The sequence below is a fragment of the Globicephala melas genome, chromosome 17 (assembly GCF_963455315.2).
Source record: "Globicephala melas chromosome 17, mGloMel1.2, whole genome shotgun sequence".
Lineage (NCBI taxonomy): Eukaryota > Metazoa > Chordata > Mammalia > Artiodactyla > Delphinidae > Globicephala > Globicephala melas.
This window is the reverse complement of record NC_083330.1, coordinates 52,494,640-52,504,860: the sequence shown is the minus strand read 5'-3', so window position 1 is coordinate 52,504,860 and position 10,221 is coordinate 52,494,640. Positions and strand designations below refer to the sequence as shown.

Sequence of the window (10,221 nt, the reverse complement as noted above, 5' to 3'; positions counted from 1 at the left end):
ACCTTTGATGCTCTGCTCCATATTAAGGGTTCCATTCTCTAGCAATCTCATTTTCCCCAGCTTCTTTTGCTCAGAATTTCTTCAGATAACAAGATATAAAAGATTTTAATAGCAGAGAAGAACAGTTGTGAGACTGAAACTCAGGAGGAATTTGGGGAATGCAACATCATGTGTCTTGTAGGAAAAATACAAGATTTTAAGGACAGAACTGGGTTCCATCCCAAGTCTACCATTTAAAGGTAGTGAGCAACATTTGCAGGTCACTTGACCTCCCTAAGTATCACCATTAAAGTGACAAGACCTTCTCTGAGTTTTGGGGATGGTTAAATTCGTTAAAATATTTGGGGCATCTGGCTTATCACTTCAGGTACCCTAGAGACTCAGTAATGTTGGTTCTTGAATTTTCTATGGAAATCGTTAAGTATGGAAGTAATTTTTGAAAATACGAAAAATGATACAATTACCAAACTTTATGTCCCCTTTTTATTTCTCACTCTGCTTCATTGAACTTTGTTGATCCCCCGTTTCCTTCTACAAAATTTCTTCTTTCTTTAAGGAATTTCTCTTCTGTTTCTCATTCTATATCTCAATTATTTGTCTTGTCTGTTTGCTCTTCTCTTTGTGGAATATCATCAAATATTAGATACGTTGGTATTCCTGAGGGTTCCACCCTTGCTCTCCTTCTTTATTTTGCTGAATGACTTAATTTGTTCATATGGATTAACTTCAACTTTTATGTCAATAGCTCTAAAATCTTAGCTCCTGAGATTCATATATTATTTGCAAACATCTAAATTGTCTTCAAGTCGGTATACGAAACCAAAGTCATTATCTTTCCTGCTAAACCTAAGCCTCTGTAGCCGTCAACCAAAGTAAACCTCGGATATTTTATTTTTTTCCACTTCTTCACCCACAATACTCAATCTATTACCATGTTCTGTTGATTCCATTTTCTAAATATCTCTTGGTTGACCTCTTACCATTCTCACTGCTACTACTCTAGTTTTAACCCCCATCAGTCATCTATTAAAAAATTGTATCAATTTATCTCCAAGTATTTAATCATTTTTTTACTATCCAGTACAGAAGCCACTCACCACATGTGGCCATTGAGCACTTGAAATTTCATGGCTAGTCCAAATTCAAGTAGCTGTGAGTGCAAAACACACACACCAGATTTTGAAGACACAATACGGAGAGGAAAATATAAAATATCAATTAATAATGTTTATATTGATTGCATATCAAAATCATAACATTTGGGACATATTGGATTAAATACAACATGAAAATTAATTTTATCTGTTTATTTCTACTTTAAAAAATTTAAAGAACATGTGTGACTTGCATTCTATTTTTATTAGATAGCACTGTCTTACCCACTTATCCATTTTCTTGTCAGTCATCTTTCTATGATACAAATCGGATTGTGTCATTCCTTGCTTTAATCCTCTTGAATAGGTTTTCAATATCTTTGAAGCAGGGCTGTCTCATTGTGCATTTCTGTAAAACAATGAGAATGGTGCTAATTTCAGTTGTACAACTCTACCTGTAAAACAAGCTTAAGTTCTCTCTCATGTTTTGAGAGTCCTCTCAACTTATTTCACCATCTTTATCCCACATTACACCCTGTCCCAACATTGAGTCCTGACCACTTTAGCCACACTCGACTAGTTCAATTTCCAAACAATCTATTCACTTTTATGACCTTATATCATTTAATATCCTGTTTTCAAGACTTGGAAATGCCCTTGTCTAGGCAATCACTGACTAATTTTCAAGGTGCAATTGAGAACTTAACTCTCTGGAAAGACTTTTCCTTCAAACCTCCTCCCAAAAAGAACCAGTTGCTTTCTTTTGTTCTTAGTAACACGTGGCACATGACTGTATTTTGTACATATTACTTGTAAGAATTGGTTTATATAGATGTCTCATATTGGTGTACCAAATGGTTCAGATGAGACACTATGATTTATTTGCTAAGCCCACATTTTTTTCTTCTACCTACATTCTATTCTCCAGTAGTGTAATCCCTCTCCTTTAAAAGAAAATAAAGACTTGACTGGGCCCAGAGAAGATACTGGGAATTTTAGCTTCATTTGGAAAACTAAATTCTTTGGAAGACAGAAAAATAAGTTTAGTTTTCATCTAATAATATAAATGATGGTTCCCACTTTTTAGAAAATTATAATCTTATTGATAGAAAAATGACATGCATTGAAAATACTCTTAAAATTATAAAATTATCTTTAATCAAAGTGGGCATAATATTTTTAAACCACTGGCTCCCAGAATATCCTAAACTAAACGCTATGTTGGAGAGTTTCTCTCTCCCAGGGACAGCAGGAAATAATCAGTCAGAACTGCTCAACCTTGTTTCTGGCATGCTGAGACATATCTAAAAATTAGACACACTAATGAGTAAAAGACAACCCAAACTATCTCTAGATGGTTTCCAATTGACTCAGAGTTCATGTGGCTTACAAGGAAGCAACTAATCCACCATATTTGCCCTTTAGTTTCAGACTGGAAAGATGTAGACAAGTGTTAACTTCAGCAGAGTGTCTGACTAAATGAGAATGGTTCAATCAGGACATACAGTTGTTAGTTACGTAAGGATAAGTTGTATTCTCTCACATTCCTACAGGCTTTTAGGCCCATATCTTTCCGGCCTAGTGCTAATTTTTAAAGGGTTTATTGGGCAATGAAAATGGTCCTGCAAGACTAAATTAAACTAGACTTCTTGAACTAGGTAAATATACCTGGGAACTCTAACTGGGGTTAAGGATAATGCTCATGTGCAAATATATGTTTTATTGAACATAAGAAAATTTGTATTGTCAAATCTGTTATTCTATTAATTATAAAAATTAATAACACATTTAATTAGTACTTTTTCTATGTCAGGTATTATGCTAGGAATTTTATGTGTATTATTTCACATGATTATCCTCACAACTCCATGAAATATACAGATATTGATTAGAGTTCTTAGACACAAGCAGTAAAAACTACAGGTTAGGGGTGCTGACTCCTGGCAGTGGAAAATCCACGTATAACTTTAACAGTTGGCTCTCCCTACCTGCGGTTCTTCATCCATGGATTCAGCCACCACAGACCATGTGGTACTGTGTATTTATTGCAAAAATCCACATATAAGTGAACCAGCACAGTTCAAATCCGTATTGTTCAAGGGTCAACTGTACTTTTACTTGTTTAAGCAAAAAGAAACCATAAAAGATCTTTTTTTCCCATCCATTCTTCATTCACTCAAGGGCTGAAGTTCCAGCAGAGAGTATCTGATTGGCCAAACATAGGTCATGTAGCCTTTCCTTGGCAGTAGTAGAGGAAGGGTCTGTCTCCTTCATCTTCCTGTACTTCATACAGGAAGTACCTTTCCACCAAAACTACACACTACTGTGGGGTGGGTAATTTCCCCAAACTGAAATCAAGGTGCTATTACAAAATATATATAAATGCTAAGAAGTCAGAACTTACAAAGATTCACTCTAGCCCACCCACATTGCTGCCCAGCATTCATATTTACAGCTCATACTTCCAAAAGTGCTCCCACCTGACAAAGTGAAATTATCCCCCATAAAGCTGAAAATTAGCTTATTTTCTTCCTCCCAACATTGACTTTGGTTTTCTAGTATCTTGCTGCTATGATTCAAAGATAACATTCTTTAAGTGTAATCAGTAAAATTACCTGATTTTTAGTCTGGGTGTACTGCACGTATATAAGAATTTGAGTTTATCACTGCTTTACTTTAGTCCATTCAGAATGGCAACCACCCTACTCTGCAGTTCCTAAATTCTCCACGGCCTTCATAACATTGTCGAAGCTGTGTATTATCGGAGAGGCTTAGCTTCCGAGTAAGACTGTATTTGTTTTCTCCACCACAGAGAATAAAGTTGCCAGATTCTCATCAAAAATGCAAATGGTAGTTTCACCACCTTATGTCCCATCTTGGTTAAATAAAGAATTAAAAATTACTCAAATTAACTTAGGGTCTTTGGCTGGCCTACATCCATGTTATGTATCAATTCATTTTTCAGTGGCTTTTATTTCTATTGAAGTATAGTTGGTATAATATCATTTTAGTTTCAGGTGTACAGTATAGTGATTCAATATTTTTACAGTTTATACTCCATTAAAAGTTATTACAAGATAATGGCTATAATTCCCTGTGCTATACAATATATTCTTGTTGCTTATCGATTTTATACATAATAGTTTGTATCTCTTAATCCCATACCCCTAACATACTCCTCCCCTATTCCCTCCTCCCAACAGTTACTTCTAGTTTGTTTTCTATATCTGTGAGTCGGTTTCTGTTTTGCTATATACATTCATTTATATTACTTTTTAGATTCCACAGGTAAGTGATATCATACAGTATTTGTCTCTCTCTGTCAGACTTATTTCACTAAGCATAATATTCTCTAGGTCCATCTATGTTGCTGCAAATGGCTGAATTTCACTCTTTTTTATGGCTGAGTAATATTTCAGTGTGTGTGTGTGTGTGTGTGTGTGTGTGTGTGTATACACACACACACACACATTGTGTATACATATACCACAATTTCTTGATTTGTTCCTCTGTAGATGGACACTCTGGTTGCTTCCATATCTCGGCTATTGTCAATAGTGCTGCTGTGAACATTGGGGTGCCTGCATTTTCATATTAGTGTTTTTGTTTTTTCCAGGAGTGGGATTGCTGGGTCATATGATAGTTCTATTTTTAGTTTTTTGAGGAACCTCAATACTGTTTTCTATAGTGGCTACACCAAGTACATTTCCACCAACAGCATTCAAGGGTTCCCTTTTCTCCGTATCCTCGAAAACATTTGTTATTTGTAGACTTTTGATGGCAGCCATTCTGACAGGTGTGAGGTGATATCTCATTGTTATTTTGATTTTCATTTCTCTGAAAAGTAGCATTTTTGAGCATCTTTTCACGTGCCTGTTAGCCATCTGTATGTCTTCCTTGGAAAAATGTCTATTCAGGCCTGCTGCCTATTTTTTGATTTGGTTGTTTGTTTTTGTTTTTGATACTGGGTTGTATGGGTTGTTTATATATTTTGGATATTAACCTCTTGTTGACCATAGCATTTGCAAATATTTTCTCCCATTCAGTAAGTTGTCTTTCATCTTACGGATGGTTTCCTTTGTTGAGCAAAAGCATTTAAGTTTAATTAGGTCCATTTATTTATTTTTCTTTTATTTCTTTTGCCTTAGGAGACAGATCCAAAAAAATACTGCTATGATTTATGTCAAAGAGTGTTCTGCCTATGTCCTTTTCTAGGAGTTTTATGGTTTCAGGTCTTACATTTAGCTCTTTATTCTATTTTGAGTTTATTTTTGCATATGGTGTGAGGAAATGTTCTAATCTCATTCTTTTACATGTAATTGCCCAATTTTCCCAGCACCACTTATTGAAGAGACTGACTTTTTTTCCATTTATATTCTTGCCTCCTTTGTTGTAGATTACCTGACCTTAGATGAGTGTGTTTACATCTGGCTCTCTATTCTGTTCCATGGATCTATGTGACTGTTTTTGTACCAGTACCATGCTGTTCTGATTACTGTCACTTTGTAGTATAATCTGAAGTCTGGGAGGGTGATACCTCCAGCTCTGTTCTTCTTTCTCAAGATTGCTTTGGCATTTCAGGGTCTTTTGTGGTCCCATACGAATTTTAGGATTATTTGTTCTAGTTCTGTAAGAAATGTCATGGTTATTTTGATAGGGATTGCATTAAATCTGTAGATTGCTTTGGGTAGTATGGACATTTTAATATTAATTCTTCCAATCCAAGAGGAAGGGATTTTTCCTTTTTTTGTATCATCTTCAATTTCCTTCATCAATGGTTTATAGTTTTTAAGTATAGGTTTTTCACCTCCTTGGTGAAGTTAATTCCTAGGTATTTTATTCTTTTTGATGCAATTTTAAAAGGAATTTTTTTAACTTTCTTTTTCTGATATTTCATTATTAGTGTATAGGAAAGCAGCAGATTTCTGTACATTAATCTTTTATCCTGCCACTTTGTTGAATTCATTTGTTAGTTCTAGTAAGTCTTGGAGTGAAGACTTTATAATTTTTCTATATAAAGTATCATGTCATCTGCAAGTAGTGATTGTTTAACTTCTTCTCTTCCAATTTGGATGCCTTTAATTTCTTTTCTTGTCTGATTGCTAGGACTTCCAATACTGTGTTAAGCAGAAGTGATGAGAGTGGGCATCCTTGTCTTGTTCCTGAATTTAGAGGAAAGGCTTTCAGCTTTTCACCATTTAGTATGATGTTAGCTACAGGTTTTCCATAAATGACCTTTATTATGCTGAGATAGGTTCCCTCTGTACCCACTTTGATGAGAGTTTTTATCATGAGTAGGTGTTGAGTTTTGTCAAGTGCTGTTTCTACTTCTACAGAGATGATTATGTCATTTTTATCTTTCTTTTTGTGAATATGTTGTATCACATTGATTGATTTGTGAAAGTTGAACTATCCTTGTATCCCTGAAATAAATCCAACTTGATCATGGTGTTTGATCCTCTGTACATGCTATTGCATTTGGTTTGCTAACATTTTGTTGAGGGTTTTTGCATCTATATTCATCAAGTGTATTTGCCTGTAGTTTGTTTTGCTTTGTTTTGTTTTGTTTTGTTTTTCTGTAGTGGCTTTGGTTTTGGTATCAGGGTAATGGTGGCCTCATAGAATGAATATAAGAAGGTTCTGTCCTCTTCAATTTTGGGAATAGTTTGAAAAGTATAGGTATTAGTTCTTCTCTATAGGTTTGGTAGAATTCCCCTGTGAAGCTGTCCAGTCCTAGACTATTGTTTGCTGGGAGTTTTTTTTAATTAAAATTCAATTTCATTTCTAGTGATCAGTCTGTTCAAATTGGCTGTTTCTTCTTGATTCAGTCTTGGCAAGTTTATGTTTCTCTTGCTGCCTTTAGAATTCTCTCTATATCTTTAACTTTTGCCATTTTAACTATGATATGCCTTGGTAAGTGTCTGTTTGGGTTCATCTTATTTGGGACCCTCTGTGCGTCCTATACCTGGATATCTGTTTCTTTCTTCAGGTTTGAGAAGTTTCCAACCATAGTTTCCTCAAATACATTTTTGATCCCCTTCTCACTCTCTTCTTCTAGGACCCTATAATGCAAATATTGGCATGCATAATGTTATCCTAGAGATCTCCTAAATTGTTTTCATGTATTAAAATTTGTTTTTCTTTTTGTTGTTACAATTGAGTGATTTCCATTATTCTGTCTTCCAGATCACTTATTCATTCTTCTGTATAACTTAGTCTGCTTTTCATTCCTTCTAGTGAATTTTAAAACTTATTTTAGCTATTGAATTCTTCATTTCTGAATGGGTCTTTGTTAATGTGTTTGCTGTATACATCAATTCTTTATTTGTTTAATATTTTTATTACCAATGTTTTGAATTTTTTCTGGTAAATTCTTTATTTCTGTTTTGTTATTCATTTTTCAGGGTTTTTCTCTGGCTCTTTCAACTGAGGGTAGTTCCCCTTCCTTTTTGTTTTTGCTTAACTTCATCCACCTCTGTGAATTTAGGTGAAACACTTACCTGTTGCAGTTTTGAAGGGGTCATCTTATATGGGGGTGTCCCTATACATACTGTGTGCCCAGTGCCTTCAGTGGGAGAGCTGGATGCAAGTCATGTCTTCCTCAAGTTGTGCTGACTCACACTTTGGTAGGGGGTGGACCTGGGGCTGGAGGGACTAGAGCTGGCGTTGGGTTCATGAGTGAGGTGGGACTTCCCCTCTGCTCAGTGGCCATCACCTCCCTATTGGGGGCAGGGTCTGATCCCAAGTTGCTGGAGCAGAAGCCCTGAGGGTCCAGCCCTAGCTGGTTCTATTCCCTGTGTATGTTTTTCCGTCTCCCCACACCAGGACCCTTGCCCCACAGCAGAGCAGTGCTGAAACAAAGAGTCCATGTGGGCTCTTGACTCTGCTCTACTACAGACAGAGGTCCAGTGTGCTGCCTATTCAGGTGCCCACAGCTCTGCTCAGACACAGCATATGGTGCAAGTCCCCTTGTTCCTCACAGCCAGTCACTGCCCACAGACTCTGCTGCTCCCACCCTGTTGTGGAATCACTTCACAGGTTAGGCAGGGCCCACACGGCCTCTTGGTGTGTAGGGAGGGGTGAGCTGTGGTGAAGTGGCTTGCTGTTAGAGATCTGGACTTCTTCTGAGGCAATGCCTGAGTAAGCTGCAACAGTAGTTGTCGCTGGAACACCTGGGCTCTGCCCCCGTACAGGCCACCTCTGTGTCTTAGTCAAGTCTTTTCCCCGGTTGTGGCCACCCCAGATCCTGTGCCATGCTGTGATGTGGAGTGAGTGGGGCCAGAGCATTCACTCAGCTTGGGCTGGGGTGTGCAGTGAGGCAGTTGTGAAAAACCCAGCAGCTGCTAGAGCAGACCTCTCTCGACCCTGCCTCAGTGGCAAGCCTGCACATGCATGTTCCTCATGAGTGGAGCCCAGGCTTCCCACAGCCCTTCTATTAGTCCCAGCAGTTCTCTAACCAGCCAATGGGGCTTGTGTCCCCCGAGTAGGAACCCAGGACTGAGATGTCCAATCTGTGAATGGCTTACTCCCCAGGGAGCATGTCACCCTGTGTAATTTCTCTTTTCTTCTGAATCCCCTCCCAGGGGCAGAGGGCTGACCCACCCACTTTTCTTCCCTTGCTACCTGGTTACATGTGCATCTTGCAGCCATGATTGTGTAGGAGTCCATCGGCCAGTTTCCAGTTAGTTTTTAGTGAAAATTGTTCCACATGGAGATGGATTTTTGATGTATTCATAGGGGGAGGTGAGCTCCATGTCCTCTTACTCAGCCATCTTGATCCAAACCCCCTTCGGTGGCTCTTCTGATTCCACAAAAGAATAACAACAAAAACAAAATTATGGCTAAGTTTTAAAAAGATGGAGACAATCATAAATCTTCTAGAGGCTCACAAAGATAATGGAAATTGAAATAATTGACTTGAGAATGACAGGAGCTAAGATATTGTTACCAAGCAGAGAACTCTATCCCTCCTTGATTGCGATGCCTTCATAGCTATGTAGGTTGCATTCAGAGGGCTTCAGAGACATCAGCTGAAAATCTGGAGCACTTACACCTTTTTTAACATGGAACCTCTGTAGCTTGTCAGCAACTGCTTTCCACTTTGTTTCTTGGATTCTTGCTCGTCCATGAGTAGCTAAGAAGCTGACCTAGAAGGTAAATTGCAAAAGAAGTGTCAGTTTTATTTTTCTCCAATTCCACCCTCTCTTTTTTATTGACACTTTGAATCCTGGCTGCTTTGCCCAGTTAAGCTGCAGCAAGTTTCAGAATTTAAGACTTTCAGCTTATTTTGTCTGCAACAAAAATAGGCACGTGTCTAAGAGGAAAATGGAGGCAGCTGTGAGGCTCACCTCAAAGTTCTAGCCCTTATTCTGGGACCTTAGTCCCTTAGTGCTGGCTGCCTTGGTTATTCTCTGATGCTTCTATCAGTTGATGTTATATTTTGTCCAGGTTTCAAAGATACTGTTTTCAGGGAAACTAGTCTATAGGAAAGTACTCCATTATAACCAAAAGGTGAAAACGTTCCAGTAGCTGGGTTTATTTAGAGGTCCTTGAAAAGAAGTAAATAATTCAGACTTTCTAATTGGGTTACACTATGGATGACAGAATCTTTCACCAAGATAGCAGATATAGGAAGAAGGAAAATTTGGAAAGGAAGCATGGAGGAGGTGTTAAATAGCTCATGTTTTGGTTCCTTTTGCTGGCAGCAAGGTAAGTCACACATGTGGAGCACACACACACACACACACACACACACACACACACACACACACAATTTGAAGCAAACATAATGATACCTTCTCAGTTCTTCTAGGATGAATCTTGATGTGCCTTGGTTCAAAGTACTGGAATAGGTTATATTCTGAGAGAAAAAGTGTAAATGGCATATTCGATGGCTTATCTACATTATTTGTTCTTGACAGTCTAATTAAATTGATTTGGCAGAACAGAAATTCTAAAGCTCACAGAGCCTGGAAACAAAGATTTTTGAGCCTCTTTACTATTGCCTGATTCATGATCTTGTCTTTATTTTGCTAATTAGATAATAAATTTTATATCGCTATCTTCAAAACTCAGGCTGTTTTCTCAGGTTATCTGTAGTCTTCCCAATCTAAGTATTATCTTTTTG

The 10,221-nt window shown here is 37.6% G+C and overlaps 1 long non-coding RNA gene across 1 annotated transcript; it reads right to left on the bottom strand.

Annotated features, from left to right (window-relative positions):
- Window positions 1-1,379: 1,379 nt before the first annotated feature.
- On the bottom strand, window positions 1,380-9,217 carry LOC132593707 (uncharacterized). The gene is made up of 3 exons (XR_009559487.1): window positions 9,043-9,217; window positions 8,718-8,895; window positions 1,380-1,503 (listed from the first exon to the last, which is right to left on the bottom strand). It is a non-coding gene; the product is annotated as an uncharacterized lncRNA (long non-coding RNA).
- Window positions 9,218-10,221: the final 1,004 nt, after the last annotated feature.